A 21233-nucleotide genomic window follows, 5' to 3' on the forward strand; every position below is an offset into this window, starting at 1 on the left:
GTTAAGAAGGGTTTTGTTTGTTTTTTTCCTTTCAGCACTCTCAAATGTTATTATATCATCTTCTGAAAAGAAATTAACTGTTAATTGGATCATTATGTCTCTACATAGAACGATGCTTTGAAGATTTGTCACCCATTATGACCATGTTTTCCTTTAACTTCTTGAGTATATTTATAACACCTATTTTAAAGTCCTTGTCTGAAAATTCCAACATCAAGGTCATCTCAGGGTTTGTTTCTATTGACAGCTATTTTCCTTGCTCATGAGTCAGCTATCTGTACTTCTTTACAACTTGCTAATCATTCTAAAATTTCTATGCTGGATACTATGGATGAAACGTCTCAGGGACTCTAAGTCGCGTCATCTTAACTTACAAGTGTGTTGAGCTTTGTGCAGGCAGCAGGAGAACTACCAGTGGGTTATTTTGGTCCTGGCAGGTTTCATATTTTCTTTGTTAGACAAGAACGTAGTCCATGGTGAGGCCCTTATTCTAAGCTATGATTTTTACTTTTCAGGTGTGGACTTTCTGAGCTTTCCACCAAAGCCTGTGATGCTCAGTGAGGTCTCCTCATTCTGGCTGGGCTGGAGGTCAAATGTCCCCAGCAATCATGACCTCTCATACCTTCACTCGTTCCCAAACTTGCAGCAGGTAATCACGGCCAGGCCACGGGTACAGGCATCCCAGCCTTCAGCCAAGAGGCTGTGGTGAGTCCTCACCAAGACTTCTGGCAACCCCTCTGCACAGCTTCCTCCTCTCTGGTACCCTGCTCCACAAATTCCAGCTGCTTCTCAGGCAAGAAGTCCAATCTCCTTCTCCTTCTCAGGTCAGTGAGGCCACAGTTCTGCTGGAGGCCCACCTTCCTGTGCCTCTGCAGGAAGGTGCTCCGGGCAGCGAGCTAGGGCAGCCGTGAGTCTCACCCCTTATGCTTCCTTTCTCTCAAGGGTTTTGGCTCTGTGCTGCCTGTGGTTCAGTTCCTTAGAACAGCTGCCTTACACATTTTACTGGTTTTACAGTCATTTATGCCAGCAAAGAGTGTTAGATGTAAGTTGCCCTATCGCAGCTAGAAGGAAGGATCACTGGCTGCTTTTATGCACTAGCCCAAGTGAACAGGCATATGCACATATGCTTCTTAAAGCTAGTGTCACCAGAGACTAGATGCTAAAGTCAGCATTCAGCTCGGTCTCTGTGTCACACTATTTGTTATTCATGGAGCTCTATGGATGTACTGGGAACTTCACAAAACCTGAGTGAAGTCAAGACGCATGCTCCAGGGTGCTTACATGGCCCTGTCATCCAAGTCAGACAGAGCAGGTGACAGGTCTGGATCATATTTCAAAGGTTTCAGTCTGGAGGGGATGCCGAAATAATGCGCCCCTTCGTTGATTCAGAGAACTTCTCAAAGAGGGAAAAGGTAGCAGATTCTAAGGGATGAAACACAAAGACTGAAGAGTCAAGAGAGACTTCTGAACCTCTGAAGAGCGGCTTCCTTTGTTCAGTTGACTGTCTTCCCCTTTTCAAGGTTAAAAAAACAAGAAATCAAGCAAAAAGAATTTAATGAATATCTATCAGAAACTCCGTTCTCTGCAAATTCTGGAAGATAAATGGTGTCGAATGTGTGTGTGGCAGGAATACAGGGAGGGTCCAATGTTATGTTGTAGAGAAATGGGACAAAGGGCTCCTTTCTTTAGTTTTGAGACAGACGTTTTCAGTCATCAGATTTTTTTTTTAACTTGAAACCTAGCATTACAAGCAGGTTAAACATAATGTTTCCTCTTGAGAAAAATAAAGTAGAATATGTGATAATCACCTGCCAGGAATGTAATATTGAGTTAAAAGTAATAGAATATTGAGGAGGAATGAATTAATGGATAAAGATGAATGAGGAAGGCTTTTTTTGGGATACTTAAAAACACAGATGTTTGTGATGAAATAGGGGAAGGCAGGGAGGCACATGTATTAATCATATTTTAAAAGAAAATAGAATTATGAATATGAATGTTTTCTCCAATGGACAAAAAGACAACTTGTATATATAAATAAGCTCATTGAATTACCTGTCCTGTTGTAATATGTTCTCTTTGTGTCCCACCAGTGGTGCAAAGCAGTATGTGCTTAAACTATAAAAAAGGAAATTTTAACTCACATCTGTATCAATGAAACTTCCCAGTACACTACCAACAAATTCAGTAATGACCTGAGAACGAGCTGGCCTGTGGCTCTTGGGCGGAATTTGTTCAAGTCACAGCCTTTTACCCAAAGATATATTGGTCAAGGCCCAGTACAATGTGGAAATACCAAATATGTGACATCTTTTCAAGATGGAAATATTGCCCATTTCAAATTAATTGAATGGTTGGAACTCACTGTCCATCATGCATAAAATCCACTGACAGCAATTAAACAACTGTCATTGTTGATTTGCTAGTGAGAAAATATTGGAATAATCATTACACAAATTAGCAGCACTTGAGGAAACAGAATTAGTCCCTAAAGAAATCAGGTGGAAAATTGAACATGAATATCAGGTCGGATCCTTACCCCACGCGGCTGTCACCTGAGTCTCAGGACACAGAGGGAACGCTCATACCAAACAGTATCCACAGTCAACACGAGGGACACAGGATGTGAACACCTCTAGCTTACACTTCAACACTGAATGATTTTACAGGAGACAGAATTTTCTAATATTCTAGCAAATATTTCACTCTATGCCATCTTGCCTTGGGGGAAGCACAGGTTGGAAGCTGGAGATCTTATTGGTCGTTTTCTGTTCCTGTTCTTAATGCAGAAGGAAAATTCACTACCTGTAAATGCCTGTGGATTATATTCAGTTTGTGAACGGAAACTACTGCAGCCGTATCAGTAAACAAAGGATGCTGCGGCCAGTAAGTCATCAGCCGCTACTGCTCCCGACAGTGAGCAGTGGTGGCCTCAGGATGGAGACAAGCAGGCAGCCTAGCCTCTGCTGCCACCCCAGTGGTGCCCCCTGATGGGACTCAGGATGGGAGAGAACAGGACACTGGCCCTGGAGAGTTAAGGTGCACATCAAAGGAATGACTTCAATGAGCCCAGACCTTTGCACCTTCCCAAATATAGGAAAGCTCTGAATTCCTTAGCTTGAGCTATCTGGTTTTCTTTCACTGACAGTCATCTTTTGATGTTCTGACTACCTGGTTTTTGTTGTAGAAACTCCTCTATGTCCTGGCTCCTCCCCTACCTCTTTGGCGCCGTCCCTCAGAGTGATCTGCGAGGCTCTCCTCCCGGGCTCGAGTCCTCAGAAATGTCCGCTGATAAAACATAACCCTCAACTTTTAGGCTTTGCATTTTATTTCAGTCGACAAGATGAAACCAGCGTGCACAGCTAGCAGGCTTGCCCAGCTAAAGGAAGCGCAGATTATTTCATCCTCGCTGCTTGATGTACGGAACAAACGCCTTCTAAAGAGTGGCATTCAGTGATGACAACGAGCATCTTTGCAGGGCAGGTCTTAAAATATTACTAGAATTACATCATTGGACATAAACTCAGCTAAACATAGGGATGAAAATACCAGCGCTGATCTGTCCTCTTTTAAAATCTATGAGATAAATGAACACTAAATGGAGTTTTGGAATATTTGGCACCACAACAAAAATGCATATATGAAGAAGAGATGAGGCACCATGACACCAGAAAGGCAAGTGTGTGGGGCAGCTTTGTGGTTTCTCTTGAAAACACGGAGCCTCGATTCCACGTGTGGAACGAGATACTCCCCAGGGGAAAACAGTTGGTCCAGGGAACAGACCGCAGGCTCAGTCCCACGAGGTGGTGAGTCTGAGCATCATGCTTGGGAAGAGGCAGGTGAAGAGGCTTCAGTTACCCTGCCCCCACCCCCTCCCCGTGCCCCCCAAAAGGAGCTCAATTAACACGCTCATCCAGAGCTTGTGAGCAAGGACCTCCCGCACTTATTTCCCCCAGCAGCCCCATCATCCAGAGAAACGCACAACTTATCTTTGAAATGCAACCCTCATGGCTTCCAGGAAGGGCAATAATGGTAACAATCTTGCATTGCTCAGACCAAAGAGATACATGAATTCGAGTGACGCAATCTACATTGGCATCCCAGCCTGCCGTTAACTACAATATGGCATTGGAAAAATCCTTTACTATCTCCTTTGCCATCTCTGGGCTGCAGGTTTTCAACTTGGAAGATGAGGATAATATTTACCCTGTGCTTTTCAAAGGATTTTTGTAAAAATCACGGGAGATGGGGAAAAAAAGCATATAGTGAAATGAAATACTGAAGATACTGAAAGCATGATAATGTCCATATGCATGTTAGGTGTAAACAGGGAGCAGTGGCTCCCAGTATGGGTTCTCGAGCCAGTGTGCCTGGGTTCAAGCCCCAGCTCTGCCTTCAGCAGTCGCAGGGCAGCAGGCTCCTTGCTTTGCTTTGGTGTGTTCAAGTGACAATGGTGGTACTTCCTTACTGGGCTGCCATGAGGCTTAAATCAGACGCTGCAACCTGACATAAAGGTAGGGCTTCATAAATGTCACCCAGTTCTGCTACTGTCACCTCCTACTTCCCTCTGCTTCATTCAGAAAGAGACCATTTTTACACCTCCTTTGAATTGTTATGGTTTCAGAGTAAGTCATACTCTTTAATATGTGTCAATAGTATTTCAGAATTCAGGACTCAGACCTCAGGAAAAGCACACATCTTCATACTTGATATGAAATGATGTTCTGGGGCTGAGCCATCATGCACAACCTGAATGCACTAACAGAGCAAACGAAAAATGCCATTTACAATCCCAAATATCAAACTGTTCCTCAAAGTGCCAAGATCAATATGGTAACTTTGCACTCTCCCTCCCTGACAGATGGTGCTATTAAAATCACCAAGTCACACCTCTTGGTGAGAAAATGGATCTTGCAGACAGCGTTCGTGTCCGCGTGAAGGTTTAGCTCCCACTTAGAGGGGAAAGGCCATCGAGAGTGTCCCTGGGATTTTCAGACAGGAGCTTCCTAGGGTGGTGGCTGCTCACCATCCACCCTGCACTAGAAGACCCCTCAGACAAGCCCCGTCCCCTTTGTTTTAACAGTTACATCTCTGACCAGCCTCCCTGCCCTTCACTGAGCCTGTGGGCTCCCTGGGGCTTCCTAAACATGGATCCGGCTGCTTTGCTACAAGGCACCATTTCAGTGCATAGTGAGGGTCCTCTGCCACCAACCCAAAGCCTTTGCTTCACCTGAAGTATAGTTGATTTACAATGTTGTGTTAATTTCTGGTGCACAGCACAGTGATTTATATAAAATTATATATATAAAATCATTCTCAACTTTCAGGCTGTGCATACATATATGTAAATATCTATATCTATATATATATATATATTCCTTTTCATATTCTTTTTCATTATAGGTCATTTCAAGGTATTGAATAGAGTTCCCTGGGCTGCACAGTAGGACCGTGTTCTTTATCTCTTTTATATACAGTAGTGTGTGTCTACAAATCCCAAACTCCTACTTTATCCCTCCACTTTCCCCTTTCCCCTCAACCCAGGGCTTTTATTTCTCTTGTGATTCCCTCGTGGGAGGACGGAGCCCTGAGGTGTCTGCTGGGCCAGGACCACACTGACCCCTATTGTATGATGTGAAGTTTGACCACAGCCACTTGGCCACAAGGAGAAGAGAGAACAGAGAAAAGAAGAATGAAGATGGGGGTTTTAGGAGAACTATGACCTGTCTGACTCCTGGGTGATGATGGAGCAGGAGAGGCTGAGTCCAGACAGGGCAGTAAATTGGGTCCAAGTTCAGGTCAGAAAGGGACTGGGTGCCTGGCTGTAGATGTGCCGTCACTAACACGGCCCCTTTCCAAGCCCAGCAGAGCCAGGATGGACCACTTGCAGCACAAATCCGATTCCAAGGAGACAGACACAAAGGGTGAAGGCACACCCTCCTTCCCCATATCTGGGATTTCGTGTCAAGGGCTTTTTCTATCAAGAGTTGAACTGGCCACTGAAAACTGTCAACGATGTTACCTTGAGGTGGTTTGGTTAATTTTCCCCTTCATTCTACTCCCGATGAACCTGTCTGTGTTCCACCACGTGAACTAAGACACGGAGAGGGAAGCGTTCAAGATGTCCTGACAACTCCCAGGTGTGAATGAAAAACACTGCCTGTCCTATCAGTAAACAAAGGATGTTGCAACCATCAAGTCATCCCACTGCAGCCGCCCCCGACGGTGAGCCAGAGGGAACTCAGGACGCAGACAAACGGGCTGCCATTGCCCAGCCCTCAGCCACTGCAGCCACCCAGTGGTGCCCCCGAAGGGGACTCAGGGTGGGAAAGCACAGGACATGGCCCTAGACAGCTAGCTGCAGATCAAAGGAGTGATTTCAATGAGCCCAGAATTTGGCATCTCCCCGTACACAGGAAAGCGCTAAATTCCTTAACCTGAGATGTCTGGTTTTCGTTAGTTAACAGTCATCTTTTGACGTTTTGACTACCTGGTCTTTGTTGCAAAAGTGCCTATATATCCTGGCTCCTCCCGTGCGTCTTCGGAGCAGTCCCTCAGAGCGACCTGAGACACTGCCTCCCAGGCCTAAGTCCTCAGGAAACCTGCCAGATAAAGCACAATTCTCAACTTCCAGGTTGTGCTTTTTTTTTCCAGTCAACACAGGTGTGCACTCTAAAAGCCAACTGTGTTAAGGGCAGGTGACAAGGGCTGCAGGGAGAAACCTGCTGCCAAGCCAGACCCCTCCCAACTCCCAGCTGCCACCTGAAATTCTGCTCCAGTGTCACACGTAGCTTTGTGTCAGGGACAGCCCTGCCGCCCCTCCCTCCCGCCCAGCTGTAATATTTTAAGTCATCGCCAGTCATCTGAACCTCAGTGGGAACGAGTCTGGAGGTCTGTAAATGTATGAGGCCGGGCAGGTATCGGGAGCACTGGGGGCTGAGCAGCGGGGACCCCACTCTGGGCCGGGGCGGGGCTGAGGAGTTCTCCGTCCTGGAGGAGCGTGGCCCTGTGCTGGCTTCCTCTCTTGAAGGCCCGAGCTCCTTCCATCTTCTCGGCTGCGAGGCCTTTGTGGAAATCAGCGATGCCAACCACACCAGTACCATCCACCAGCACGGACGTCAGGGAGACACCGACGGCCACACGTCTCCCTCCTCCAGGGACACGCAGAGTCCCTCCTGAACCCACAGGAAGGATGGGCGCGGAGAACACGCAGGCTGACTGTGCACCACCCCGCCGGCCAGCGCGATGGCTCAGCGAGAAGAAAGGCCATCTCTCCCTCCAGGTCCCTCTCACCCCTTAAAAGGAGCTACTACCCAACCCCCTAAGCCCATTTTAAAGATAAGAAGACTGAGAGGAGGAGACAGCGGTCACCCAGTCGTGCGCCCTGTAAGCAGCAAATGCAAACCCAGGCAGCCTGGCTCCACAGTCCCCACTTAGGGTTGGTCTCCATATGGAGCAAAGAAAAAAAAAGCAGGAAAAGAATTTTCTAGCTCTTGGCCCAGCAACCAGGGCAAAGCACACTGGGGGAAGTAACCGCGTGGAAAGGGGAGTTTAAAACCTTGTGTTGTCCCTCAGCAGCGGCGAGGAAGGAAGCACCGTGCGGGCTGGGACGTGGGTGAGCCCTGGAAAGGTCGCGCTGAGCGAGAGGAGCGGACACGGAGGCCATGCTGTATGACTCAGTTTACATGAGGGGCCCGGAACTGGCAAGTCCGCAGAGACAGAGAGGAGGCGAGTGGTTGCCAGGGGCTGGGGAGTGGCTATTAATGGGCAGAGGTTTTGGGGGTGATGAAGGTGCTCTAAAGCGGATGGTGGTAGTGGCTGCACACTCTGCATGTGCTAAAGGACACCGCGTTACACACTTGGCTCCTCTCTTTCTGGGAACCCCACCACCGCCTGTTTGGTAAACTTCTTGGCCAGAGTCGTCCATCATCTGCAATTAACATCCTTCACAATCACAATGGAGAACAGCTGTATCTGCAAATAGTTCCCTAAGCCTTTTACCTGAACGATCTCCTGTCGTCCTCACAACCACCCCACAAGGTAGGTACCACAGGATGGTGCCCGTTTATGGCCGAGGAAACCGAGGCGGAGTGAAGAAAGCGAGCTGAGGGTAAGTCATTTGCCCCAAATGATGCAATGAAGTAGCAAGGCCAGGATGTGAACCAGGTTGTCTGGACCTAAATCTGAGCTCTTTTTTTTTTTATAGGTTGAGTTGTCTGATATGTAAACTATATTTCAATAAAGGTGTTACCAGAACAAAGCAGAAACAAAACAACGCCGAGCCACCCTTCCCCCGTCTCGTCGAGGTTCCGGCGCAGGAGGTGACAGAGGCCCTGGGACACCTGGGCTTCCGCGGGCCAGGCCTGCTCCTGGTGCAGCAAGGTGGTGGGGTGGGAGGGCAGAGACCAGGGGGCCCGGGGACAGGCCTGGAGGACAGTCACTCACAGCCCGTGTGGACACAGCGTTTGAATCTCATGGCAGCTCTCAGCAGTCTCATTTCATAAATGAGGAAATTGAAATTTTTAAAAGTTAGATTTTTTTTTTCCAATCAGTTAGTTTAGGAAACAGGAACCCAGCCCAGGTTTGTCTAATTTAAAAAGTGATCTGTTCCCTGTGATCCACTCCTTCCACACACCCCTTCCTGACCCCAGGCAGCTCAGCTGACCCGTGGGGCCCCCCTGACCCAGGGCAGCTCAGTGACTAATTAGGTATTATCAGAAGTGCTGTGTGGTTCCAAATTACTGGCTCTCTAGGCTTAAATGTGTCATTTTGCCTGACTCTATCGGGCTTCTGAAATGATCCTTTCAATAAATTGTTTATAATTTCATCCTATAGGAAATCAAGGAGTCGAGGCGACGCCCCCTGGGAAGGTAAGTCTCCAGGGAACTGGCTCTTTTCACTCGTGGGACCCGGGGTGGAACTGGATGGCTTGTCCGTCTAAGTCATAACACGTAAGCCCCTCTGGAGCACGCCCGGGGGTGGGTCAGGACGCAGGACAGAGGCTCGGGGGGCATCTCCGGAGAGAAAGCCCGGCCGCTGGGCGCGGAGGAAACGCGGTCCCGGCTGTGCTGGGGCGCGAGCTCGGGAGGTTAAAGGCACGGAAGCTGCCCCAGGTGAGCAGGTGTGGGTGGGGTTCTCTGCCGAGCAGTCGGCTCAGGGCTGGCTTTGTTTTCACATGATGGCAGTTTTACAGTCACAGAGATCTGACCCCCTCCCACACCCCAGACGAGAAATACCGCGGGGAGCTGGCTGCCAAGAGACCCTATCGAACCGCTGGCCGGAGCAGCCAGGTGACCTCCTCCCTGGAAACCCCTTCAGAGGGGGCTCGTTTCCAAATCCTCAAACCCCTCCTGGCGAAAGGCTACATTTCTGTGTTGTGCAAAATTGGATCGCGGTCCCGTCACCTGGGAGGGCGTGTAGCACCCCCGCCACCCGGAGTAAGTCCTAAGAGAACTGATTCTCTGTGTCTCGCCATTACCTTCCCAGACCCACCCCATCCTCCCTTACAAATTCTGCTCAGTTGTTCTCTGAGGCTTTTCCAGAGTCATGCCAACCCCTAGCCTTTCTTACTCCTTATATTTATGAATATCCTAATATTCGTTCAATACACAAGTTCTACTCTGCCTTGCTTCTTCAGTTTTTCTCAAATACTATATTATCTTTTTGGAGTTGCTGTAACAAACTGGGCACTTTAGACAACAGAAAGTCATTTTCTTCATTCTGGAGACCAAAAGTCTCAAATCAAAGTGGCAACAGGGTTGGGTCCCTCTGAGGCTGCGAGAGAGAAGCCGTCCCGGCCTCTCTCCAGGCTTCCGGTGGTTTCCTGGAAACCTCCGATGAAGCTGCGCTTGTCACACACCAGCCTGCCCTCTGCCCTCGCCTTCACGTGCCGCTGCCCCCAGGGGCCTGGGCTCAAATGTCCCCTTTTTACAAGGACACCAGTCATGTCGGATTAAAGGCCCACCTGCGCCGGCGTGACCCCGTCTTAACTAGTTACATCCGCTAATGACCCTCTTTCCCAACAAGGCCACACTCTGAGATGTAGCGGTTAAGACTTCAACACGTGGATCTGGGGCGGACGCAGCTCCACCATAACAAGTTTGCTTGGCATGTCATTAGGGTCAGAGGAGTTCCTTCACCACAGGTGCTGTGTTATCTAAATATTTTTTATCAGGAGGAGGGTGTAGCTCAGTGGTAGAGTGCATGCCTAGCATGCACAAGGTCCTGGGTTCAATCCCCAGTACCTCTGTTTTAAAAAAAAAAACAAATAAATAAGCCTAAAATTACCTCCCCCTATTAGAAAGATTTAAAAATATTTCCTGTCACTGCAGTGATGAATAAATTAGCATTCACTCAACTCCAGAACACGCAAACCAGCAGTTACTTATTTGTGACACCAACAGGAAACATCTTAGTCGGCAACATAAATCGTGAGATGAGTCTGGGAGCCCCCAGCAAATTTTAGCACATCGCGGGGCCTTGCTTCTCAAACGCGTAAGCCGTCTCTCTCCATCCGCCCTCCTCCCGCGTTCTGGGTAGTGCATCTCAGCTGTTTCCTGCTGACGCCAGGCTTCTGCCTGCCTCCCCGCCGCTTGGCAGCACCGAGATACAAACACAGACATAGCTGGAGAAACGGACATAAATACCCTGCTCTGAGCTGTGCAGGGATGCCGTGTGAAGACCGCTACGTGACCGCACAAAGGGATTTTACTAAAGATGAAAGACACAAAGCAGGGACCATCATCCAGTCACTCAGCACTGGCCCAGTCTGGACATAACGTTCTAGATCTGACGTGCTCACCTTCTTCCCGGGGCCTGGGGCCCTGACCCCTGCTGGGTGTCTGGGGTTTTGCTGTCACCGGGTTCCACATCAGGAGACTACCTGCCTGAATGCCCGGGTGTGTCTGGCCTCAGGTCCCGTTTCTGGGCTCTGGCATCTGCTGCCAGTGACCACTGACTGCTGGTTCTTTGCCTGCACCTGACTGGGTATCATCCGACCCACTGAAGAGCACGCTTGTTAGAGAGTTTATTTTGGTACCTGGCCCTCCCCACCTCACCTGACCCTGCCCACCCCACCGTCCTGTCCTACCCGCGCAGGTCCTGATCTCCTTCCACTGGTCCTGAGATAGGCGTCTGCCCCTGGGGTGAAAAGACCCCACTGAAAGACCACACTGTTTAGGTCATTCTTATCCCACAGCAAACCTGTAGCTTCATCTGTCTCTGTAAGAAAAACGGAAACTGTGACGCTGGGGCAATGCTGTGCTCCGCTCGCTGGCGGGCGGAACCGGAGGACGGCCACCTTCAAGGATGTCACTGACCTCGGAGACCATGAATGTGCTCAAATATTCCAAGCTTGTAAACTAGCTATGGACGGCCTCTCAGGGGCAGACACGTGGACAGCCCTCAGTGAGGGTGACTGTCGGTGCCTTTTGGGTTGTGGTTAGTCACTGAAACACTGTCTCCAGTCAGGGGCTGGAAAATGATCTAGACGAAAGGAGACCAGGTGGTCTGGCAAAAGTAACGGAGAGAGGGGAACGGAGAGGCACTGAAGGGTCCCGGGGCCGGAGCGAGACGAGGGAGGACCAAGAAGTCTCACTGGGGTCGGGAGCAGAGGCTTGTCACGTCAGGGACAGGAGGCAAGGAGGCAACCAGAGTGACAGAGCCACCAGCATCACTCAGCGCATGTTGGCATCCGCCCCGGCCCCGCCCCGCACCTGCTGTAAGGATGCTCGCGCTCACGGAGTCTGTCCAGCTCCCCGCCCCTCCCCCAGCCGATCTCAGACCGCCAGCCTCCCTCAGGCTGGGTCCTCCTTGCATGGAGGCGGAAGTCACCTCTTTCAAGGTCACGAGTGGCTCATGTAGACTCTTCTGTGCACCGTAAGTTCACAAATCAGAGAAGCCAAGGCCAAGCCATCAGTGCGTGCGATATTCAGGGGAACAGTCACATCACGTTATTGTCTGTAAACGTGAGGCACAACATGAACTTTTAATCAGGCTGCATGTGCACCAGGGCAACGACATACCCCTGGAACACCGAGAGCAAGGCCCCTGCCCTGGGGGAGGCTTCACGTGGAAAGGGGCCTGCGGGTGGGTGGGAGGTGAGGCGGCTTCGTGGGACAGAAGGGATGGAGTGGGAGGAGCCGGGGGAGGGAAGAGGCAGGAGCTCGGGGAGGACCAGTGGACCAGTGGGAGCGGACCCGGGAGGTCTCTGCATCCCTCACCTCTTAGTGTTCGGACCTTGGTGATTTCCCTGAGCCTCAGCTTCCTCATCTGTCAGATGGGCATCCTCCAGGTGCTACTGTGAGGCTTGAAGAGAATCGTGCACAGAAAGCACCCAGTGAGCGCTTGTTACAGACAAGTTCTGGGCCACCTGGGGTGCTGGTAGTTTGGTGCTGCTGAGGTGGCCGGAGGTGGCCAAGCTAATCTGGGTGACCCAGGACGAGCTGGATGCCCTCCCGGCCTCCCCATCCCCCACAGAACAGCACGGCCCCATCACAGAGAGAGCCCCGAAGGAGACCCTCTGTCACCGCAAGGCTAACCTGTGTAACCTGCTGGTGTGAGGCAGACCCCTGGACGCATGGTACTTGGTGTCAATCGAACCCACGAGTGACCTCCGTCCTGCCCTTTGCGCTCTTCAGCGAGCCACGGACATATCCAGTTTGGGAAACTCGCGGGACCCTACAATGCCACAGTAACAGCGACTTCCGCAAAGGAAGAATTTTACAGATTATCTCCACAGGCACAGTCTCGTTTCAAGGTCTCCACAAGCCTGGGGTATCATCGGGGGCGAGCCCTGCTTGCTCCAGCCTCTGCGGCCTGCTCTCCCCTGCGCTGAGGCCCCTGGCCTCCGAGTGCAGCCCCGTCTCTAGGCGCACCCCTGAGCAGGTCAGAGAGGACCCGGGGTGCCGGTCCACGTCTGGCCACGTCCTTGCATCAGCGCTGCTGCTCAGCCTGCCTCTGCCTCCCTTCGTCCTCCTGGACCTGAGTCCCTGCGTGGACGATCTGCCTGGAGCTCAACCTCTGAGGCTCAGTTCTAGAGACCAGCATGGTGTGGGCACTCAGCACTCACTCCATACGTGTTATGGCGTGGCAAAGGTGGTACAAACCAGACGTCTACCAGGACCTCGCGCCGAGTCTTTGGAAAACCACAGCCCATGGTCTTCGTGTTCTGGGGAGGAGACAGAGGAGCACTAGGAACCGAGAGAGAGACGACTGAGAGGCATTTCTGGGATGTTCCCAGTCTGTGCATCTAACTCCGAGATGGAGGCCGGGCAAGTCCCTGTATCAGCTGGAGCCTCAGATGCCTCAGCTGTACCATGAGGTGGTTGGGCCGAAGACATTCAAGGCCTGTTACTGCGCTGCAGGCCCCAGTTTTTGCAGATTGTGTTATGAGGTCAGATTTATCCTCACACCAAAACCTGACAAAACAGCTACAAGGAAAGAAAAATAAAAGCTATTAACTTTCAAGAACATGCAGAAATTGTAAATAAATGATTTGCAGGTTGAACCCCATGCCATATGAGAAGGGTAACACATCATGACCGGGAGAGGTTTATTCCAGGAACGCAAGTTAAGGAAACAGTCAAGAGTGAAGGGACAGCCGACAGAATGGGAGCCCGTGATTCTAACAGGGGCTTCACCTCCAAAGTCCACGAGCTGCTCCAACAACTCAACAGGAAACAAAACAAGACAAGAAGCAAGCTAATAACCAGATTTAAACGTGGGCAAGGGGCTTGAATAGACATTTTTCCCAAGCACAGCTCGGGAAGAACTTGCCACTAGGATCTGAAGGAACAGAACCCAGGTGGGAAAGAGCTGCCTGAACCCCGTCAAGGAAGAAGAGGTCACGGCCGTGGGGAGAAAAGTGGTAAGAGAAAACCATCTCCAGTGTCCACTGTTCGAATCTAATCAAGGCCCTTGTTCCCTGCTCTGTCTTTGTAAATGTGGGACATGCTTTGTTGATTGACATTCTTCACAAGTTAACCTTCACCTGCGATAACTTACTAAGGTGGGGACCGTGTCTCTCATCCCCCTTGCATGTGTTTAGTGCGTGATGCCAGCTTAATGTGCGTGTGTGTGTGTTTATGCACACGCGCGAGCACGTGCGGGACGGGGAGGAGAAGGGAGAGGTGGGGAGGCAGGGGATGCTCACAGTTGAAAGGCTTCTCGGGTTTCCATTCAGATCTTGTAACTCTTAAACCTTTCTTTATGTCCTTCAGTTCCCCAAACCAGAAATCTCTTTTCTCCAATCTCTTTATAATGCTAAAACATCTTTTAAAAAATATAAAGCACTCTTCCAAAGCAATATACGTTATTTTAAAAAGTCATTTTTAAAGCTGATTCAAATTCTTCTCTCCCTTATGAACCTAGGACCGTATCTTGAGGGTCTTACTTAGAATTAAGGGAAATAGGTTCTTTTGCAATTTCCATTTTTCTCTTATTTTTTCTCAGCCTGCCAAACTGTCTACCTTCTGATTCTATTTAGATGCTTCCTTGGTTTAAACATCAAAACAAAATAATGACTTACTTGAAACAAAAGTTGTGTCTACTACTTTTATTCCCAACTTAGAATGAAAGCCACAGCAGCTTTTTTCAGGTCTCCGCTGTAGTGGAAATTAAATAAGTACTTCAAAGTGGTCTGATGAGCCTAGGACCCCCGTGAAATGCAGAAAAAGAACCAACCATCTGACTGAGTACACACTGCCTCTTCAGGGTTGGGTTGAAGCTATCAATTTTTTACACTACCAATTTGGCATCTTCCATGGGAATAAAAGTCACTCCAACTTGTTTTTAAAATAACACTGTCAGATTCAGTCTGAAGTATTCAATGGGAATTATTGGGCTACACAAAACAGTCTGAGAATTATTGATCTGAAGACCCCATTTGATTATTACTTCTATCAAGCTTGGGCTCTGGAGTTGATAGTGACACCACCCTTTTACCCTTGCTGTTACTCGCGGGATAAGGGAAAATAATGCTATTTCCAAATGGAGAGCGTTCATTTTCACTGATGTCTCATCCACTTAGTTTCCTCCTTGAAACTTCTCAGCAGGTTAAATAAACTGTAGCTATTGTGAAGGAGAGATGGTAGAGAACATGATAAGAGACAGATGTCAAACAATACTCAGAACTTCCTCGTTTTGTCTGATGGTCGGTTCAGTAAATGACAGAGGTTTCCGCCACCTGATCACAAGGATGACAGTGCCTGGCACGTCCTCCTGATGCGGTTCTGAATGACAGCCCCACCCACCCTCAGCCACACAGCCCCGCCCGCCTGATGAAGAGTTCTGGAGGATGCTGAGTAACACTGGGGAGGAAGGACACCTCTCAGGGACATCTGGAACGCATCGGGAATGGCGCCTTAAACTTTAATTTTTATTGTGGTAAAATCAGATAACAGATCTACCCCTTCAACAAAATTCCAAGTGTTCGGTACAGAACTGTGGGCTACATGCACAGTGGCGGACAACCGATCCCTAAAAGTTACTCATCTCACCTAACTGAAACCTTATACCCACTAAAGGGCCACGCCTCATTTTCCCCGCCTCCAGCCCCTGGCAACGACCAGAATATTTTCTGATTCTATGAATTTGACTCTGAGATTTCTCATATAAATGGACAGTCACAAAAGCTTGTCCTGTGATCGGGTTATTTCGCTGAGCATAATGTCCTCCTGGTTCATCCGTATTATAGCAGGTGTCAGAATTTCCTTCCTTTTTAAGGCTGAATCACATTCCACTGCACGGATGGACCATATTTTCTTTATCCATCACCCATCAAGGGACACCTGGATCGCTTCCACCTCTTGGTCATTGTGAATAAGGCTGCTGTGAGCATGAGTGGGTAAATATCTCTTTGCAATCCTGTTTTTAATTCTTTTGGATAAATACTCAGACAAGTAGAATTGGTGAGTCATATGGTAGTTCTATTTTTTATTTTTTTAAGGAACCTCTATATTGGTTTCCATTGCAGCTGCAAATGAAAACGTACATTTTCACCAACAGGTGCCCAAGTGTTTGCTTTTTCATCTGTTATCTTACTGGTTCCCTAAAATCAGTTGAGGGGCTTTGATATCCCATCCTTTGGGTGCAAAAGAGAGATTCAGGGAGATTAAGTGACCTTCTGAAAGTCAAGGGCAGATTATGGACAGATGACAACTAAACCCAGGACTTACCATTCTTTGGCCCTGGAGATCACACACCACCAAGAATAAACAAAAGGAGTCCAACTGTAATTCCTCTCAACGAGTTGCTACATGCACCTTGATGTACGTCAAGACAACATTAATTATGGATGTTTGGTAGCAGAGACTAATGAGGAGGTCCATGTGGGGCCAATCCTGCCGTAATTTAAAATAGGAACCTGTATTTCCTGTCAGATAGGAACTTGGCCAAGTTCCTATGCCAATGAGAGTGAGGTCCAAAAAGAGATGCTTAAATTTTCTTTCTTTTTTTAAATTGAAGTATAGTCAGTTATAGCGTATCCATTTCTGGTGCGCAGCACAATGTCTCAGCTGTGCGTATATACATACATACCTTCGTTTTCATATTCTTTTTCATTAAAGGTTATTACAAGATACTGAATATAGTTCCCTGTGCTATACAGAAGGAATTTGGTTTTTATCTAAATTTTCCACAAATGTGAAGACATAAGAAAGGCCTTCCAGCCGAATCACTGTGTCTCTGATCAGGTCACTGGCAGGGGTGAGCACCGGTGCCCCTCCCCTGCTGTGTCTTTGTCTGTGAACTGACACGCTCCTCCCCTCTCCCTGTTCTTCTGTGTCTGCGACCATGATGTTTAATCCTTGAATTGTCATTTTATATTCATCAACTCATGTTCTACGCAAGACGGAATTTCCCCAGATTCAATATTTCAAGTGATTTCCAGTTTCACTGGCAAGATAGCTTCTTCGGGTCTTCTGAGAGCTCCTTGAAGAGTATCTTGCGACACATAACGCAGTTTGGTGAAAGGCTCTTGTCTTCCCTCTCGCCTCTCTCCAGCCCCAGATTCTGTCAGTCTCTGGCGCCCGTCTCTCCTCCCCAGGTCCCCATCTTGCCACCCCTGGGGACCATCTCCTGAGGGTCTCAGGTGTCTACTGTGCAGCTGGGACACAAGACAAGACTCCTGCTGTGTCTGTCCCTCAGCAGCTGCTATGGGATCATCGCATTTGCTCATTCATGAGAAGTGGGTGATAACCACTGTCTTCTAGGTTTACTGGGGCCAAACTTGTGAGGTTGCTTTAAAACACTACTTGCCAGTCAAAGTTGAAGTGTTCCCGTCTCCACTGGTGTGGGGGGCTCCTGGGAAATGAGGGGTGCTCGTGGCCTGGGGAGAGAGTCTGTCTTTGAAGCCAGACAATCCTAGGTTTTAATTCTGCCTCCAGTAACATTAGAGTATAAATATCTTTGTTTCTTCACTATCAGTTTCTTTATTCACAGACTGGGCAAAATGAAACCTTCCATACAGAGATGCTCTTGGTGCTGTGATTGCTAATGAGATTTTATACACAGACACACACATGCAGTCTGTCACAGAGTGATTCTCAAACCAAAAAGATTTTTCTTTTTCTCCCTAATATTGCTTATAAATAAAAACATCAATCAATATTCTTTTACTTTAAGCAAAAATAAATAAATTGGACCTAATTAAACTTACAAGCTTTTGCACAGCAAAGGAAACCATAAGCAAGACAAAAAGACAACCTATGGAATGGGAGAAAATATTTGCAAATGATGCAACTAACAAATGTTTAATTTCCAGAATATATAAATAGCTCATACAACTTAATAACAAGAAACAAACCCAATCCAAAAATGGGCAGAAGACCTAAGCAAGCAATTCTCCACTGAAGACTTACAAATAGCCAATAGGCACATGAAAAAAATGCCCAGTATCACTAACTATCAGAGAAATGCAAATCAAAACTACAATGAGGTATCACCTCACACCAGTCAGAATGGCCATCATTCAGAAGTCCATACATGACAAATGCTGGAGAGGCTGTGGAGAAAGGGGGACCCTCCTACACTGCTGGTGGGAATGCAGTTTGGTGCAGCCATTATGGAGAACAGTCTGGAGAGTCCTCAAAAAACTAAAAATAGATTTACCATATGATCCAGCAATCCCACTCCTGGGCACATATCCAGAGGGAACTCTAATTTGAAAAGATACATGCACCTCAATGTTCATAGCAGCAATATTTACAATAGCCAAGATACGGAAACAACCTTAATGTCCATCAACAGATGCTGGATAAAGAAGTTGTGGTATATTTATACAGTGGAATACTACTCAGCCAAAAAAATGATAAAATAACGCCATTTGCAGCAATATGGATGGACCTGGAGATCATCATTCTAAGTGAAGTAAGCCAGAAAGAGAAAGAAAAATACAGTATGATATCGCTCATATATGGAATCTAAAAAAAGAAAAAAGAAGACACTAGTGAACTCATTTATAAAATAGAAACAGACTGGCAGACATAATAAACAGTATTACGGTTACCGGGGGGAAGAAATGTGGGAAGGGATAAATTTGGGAATTTGAGATTTGCAAATATTAACTACTATATATAAAAATAGATAAAAAACAGATTTCTTCCATATAGCACAGGGAACTAAACTCAGTGTCTTGTAATAACTTTTAATGAAAATAAACATAGGTATATATGCATGACTGGGGCGTGATGCTGTACACCAGAAATTAACACACTGTAGCTGACTGTACTTCAATAAAAAAAGATAAACACAAAAACAGGTCACTTATCTTATTGCTGGGTAGAAGTGGCAATGCTAAAACAGCAGAATTAAAAAATCTGAAAAGAAAAAATATATATGTTTGTATACGTACAACTGAATTGCTTTGCTGTACACCTGAAACTAACATTATAAATCAACTACACTTTAATAAAAAATAAAATTTTTAAAAATCTGGAAAGCTGAAGAAAACTTAGATAACATACAATCCAAGTACTCCATTACAAAAGCAAGTGAGGTCTAGAAAAGTAATGTGATTTGCTCAAAATCGTGTACCTAGTATATATGCATATATATGAAAGAAACATTAATATATGTATAATGTAGATATTCTCTGGAAAGAAACGCTGATTTTCTTCATTTCTTTGCAGACTGTTTTCAGAACACTGCACATATGAACACATTTTTCTAAACACCAAAAAGAGGATGAAAGTTTTGAGTCATTTCTTGCTCATGATACACATATTTTGAAATTAAAATCTTTAAAAAATGCTAATAAGTACGGAACTGATCAGACACTGCAAAAGGCCTCTTATGTCATCAAATTGTGCTGCTCATGTTCATTTCCTCTGGCTGCTCCTAGGAATCTTTTTTGTAGTTGATTAATTTCGGTAAATTGGGAAATCAACCCCGTACATCGGGGAGAGATGTGATTTCCATTTTGAAAAAGAAAACTATTGAAGTTGGTTGTCATAGTTAAACAAGAAATCTGAAAATGTTCATTTTCAGATTACTTACTACATTGTTCAACGTAGAAGGCAAATTTTAAAAGTTAGTTAGGTCTTAATTTCATGTCATGTTTTATGAAAGGTGAAGGTCTGCAGGCAATCGGAGTTGCCTGGGGACCAATTCAAAACCATTTCAAGTGTACAGTTTCATCAGAGTTTGGTTATATTGCTACCTTGGGGCACAGTCATCCTGGAAACCTTCCTTTTTCTAACCCCCAACACCTCCTCCCATGAATTTTACAATCAGCATCTGCTAGCCCTGTCTGTTTCTCTCCATCCCCTTTGTGGTCCAGGCTGTCTGGGTTCCTGGCCTGGGTACTGAAGTGACCTCTGAGCGGTTCCATCGCCTCCATGCAGGCTTCCCTCCCAACTATTCTCCACTCCCAAGAGAAAGGGTGTTATTTTTTTCTATTTGCAGAAGTGACATCATCCCTACCCTACTCTGACCTCCGAAGCTCTTGTCACGGGTCTCCACTCCTCTTAGGATAATGTCAGGGTCTGTAACGTGGCTCCCGGGGCCCCTCCCAGCCCCTCCCATCTTCTCTCCCCCGGCAACACTCAACCGGATCCCACCCTGCATAGGGCTCCGCCCCTTCCTTCTGCCTGGAACGTTCTTCTCACCCTTTCCACTCCTCTGTCACTCGCCCCTCAGATGTCAGTTTCAGCTGGGCTCCTCGGGAAAGTCAGGTGAAGTCTGTGACCGGCTTCCCAGCATCTCGTCACTCTCGGGACACCGGTCACAGATGCAGTTTCACATTTGTCGACGCAGGTACGTTTGACTCTCTGTCTCTCTGACTCTACCTCATTAGCTCTGTGTGTGCTCATCACCGAACCCCGGTTCTCAGCCCAAGTGGATGCTCAAGAAGTATTTGTAAAATGTAGGCCTGGCTGAAGGAAGGGGTAGAAAGCACACCTGTTTGCCATCTACACCCCAGGGAGCCGTGATGAAGCATCTTCTGCGAGTGGAGAAGGTCAGTGCGTGCTGTGCCTGTCTTTGGTCATCCCCTCTCGTTGACCAAGAGAAGCATCGCTTTAAGCATCGTTAGCTGGAGGTCAGGGGTCTGTCATGGGAGGAGGGGGCTTGGATTATGCAAATGCATGCACAGCCTATCCGAGTAGAAGTGAAGACGGTTCTCATGAGCACTCAGCCCGAGCCCCACAGCTTTCCCCTCGGGCTCCACGGCCTCGCTGGGTTGCCTCCAGTTTTCTCAAGGATTACCGTTTGATGAATAATTACATAATACAGTATTTATGGAAGGGGCATAAAACCCGAGGTGGTGACCAACAGCAAACAAAAGCCTTCCTGAGACCTGCAAGGGCGGAGCGGCGGAGCTCCCGCCAGCCGAGCGTCGCAGGCCCCCAGCCCGACCCTCGTGCCCGTGACTTCAGCCTGGAGCTGGGCCACAGAGTCCCAGAGTAAGTGAGGCAGGTGAGTACGAGGCAGATTAAAAAAAGGCAGGAAGTGGTCTTCCTGAGTGCGGGAACTCTATTGAAGGACTCCCCTCTGTTGCAGGGTTCGTGGTTTTATTGTATTTGAGGGCTCTCGGCCCTTCCATCCCCAACTCGGCTGTGAAGAGCCAGAGACCCCTGGGAAGCAAGCTGGGTGGTGGCCCGTTGAGCTGGAGGAACACGGAGAAGGTAGGGTTTGAGCTGGGCTCTGGAAATGTGCCCAGTTTGGTCTGTGGGAGGAAGTGGAGGGTCAACGGTGACAGATCGGGGGCAAAGCCTTAGAGGAAAATGTGTAGAGAA

The 21233-nt window shown here is 47.8% G+C and overlaps 1 protein-coding gene and 1 long non-coding RNA gene across 2 annotated transcripts in view; one reads left to right on the forward strand and one right to left on the reverse strand.

The window, feature by feature from the left end:
• Positions 1-21233, reverse strand: part of DPP6 (dipeptidyl peptidase like 6) — an 837334-nt gene that overhangs the window by 461560 nt on the left and 354541 nt on the right. The window lies entirely within an intron of this gene.
• LOC140697507 (uncharacterized) lies at positions 9005-21123 on the forward strand. Its single transcript, XR_012074644.1, has 3 exons — positions 9005-9113; positions 20294-20913; positions 20998-21123. It is a non-coding gene; the product is annotated as an uncharacterized lncRNA (long non-coding RNA).

This window comes from Vicugna pacos, chromosome 7, assembly GCF_048564905.1.
Source record: "Vicugna pacos chromosome 7, VicPac4, whole genome shotgun sequence".
In the NCBI taxonomy this organism is placed as follows: Eukaryota; Metazoa; Chordata; class Mammalia; order Artiodactyla; family Camelidae; genus Vicugna; species Vicugna pacos.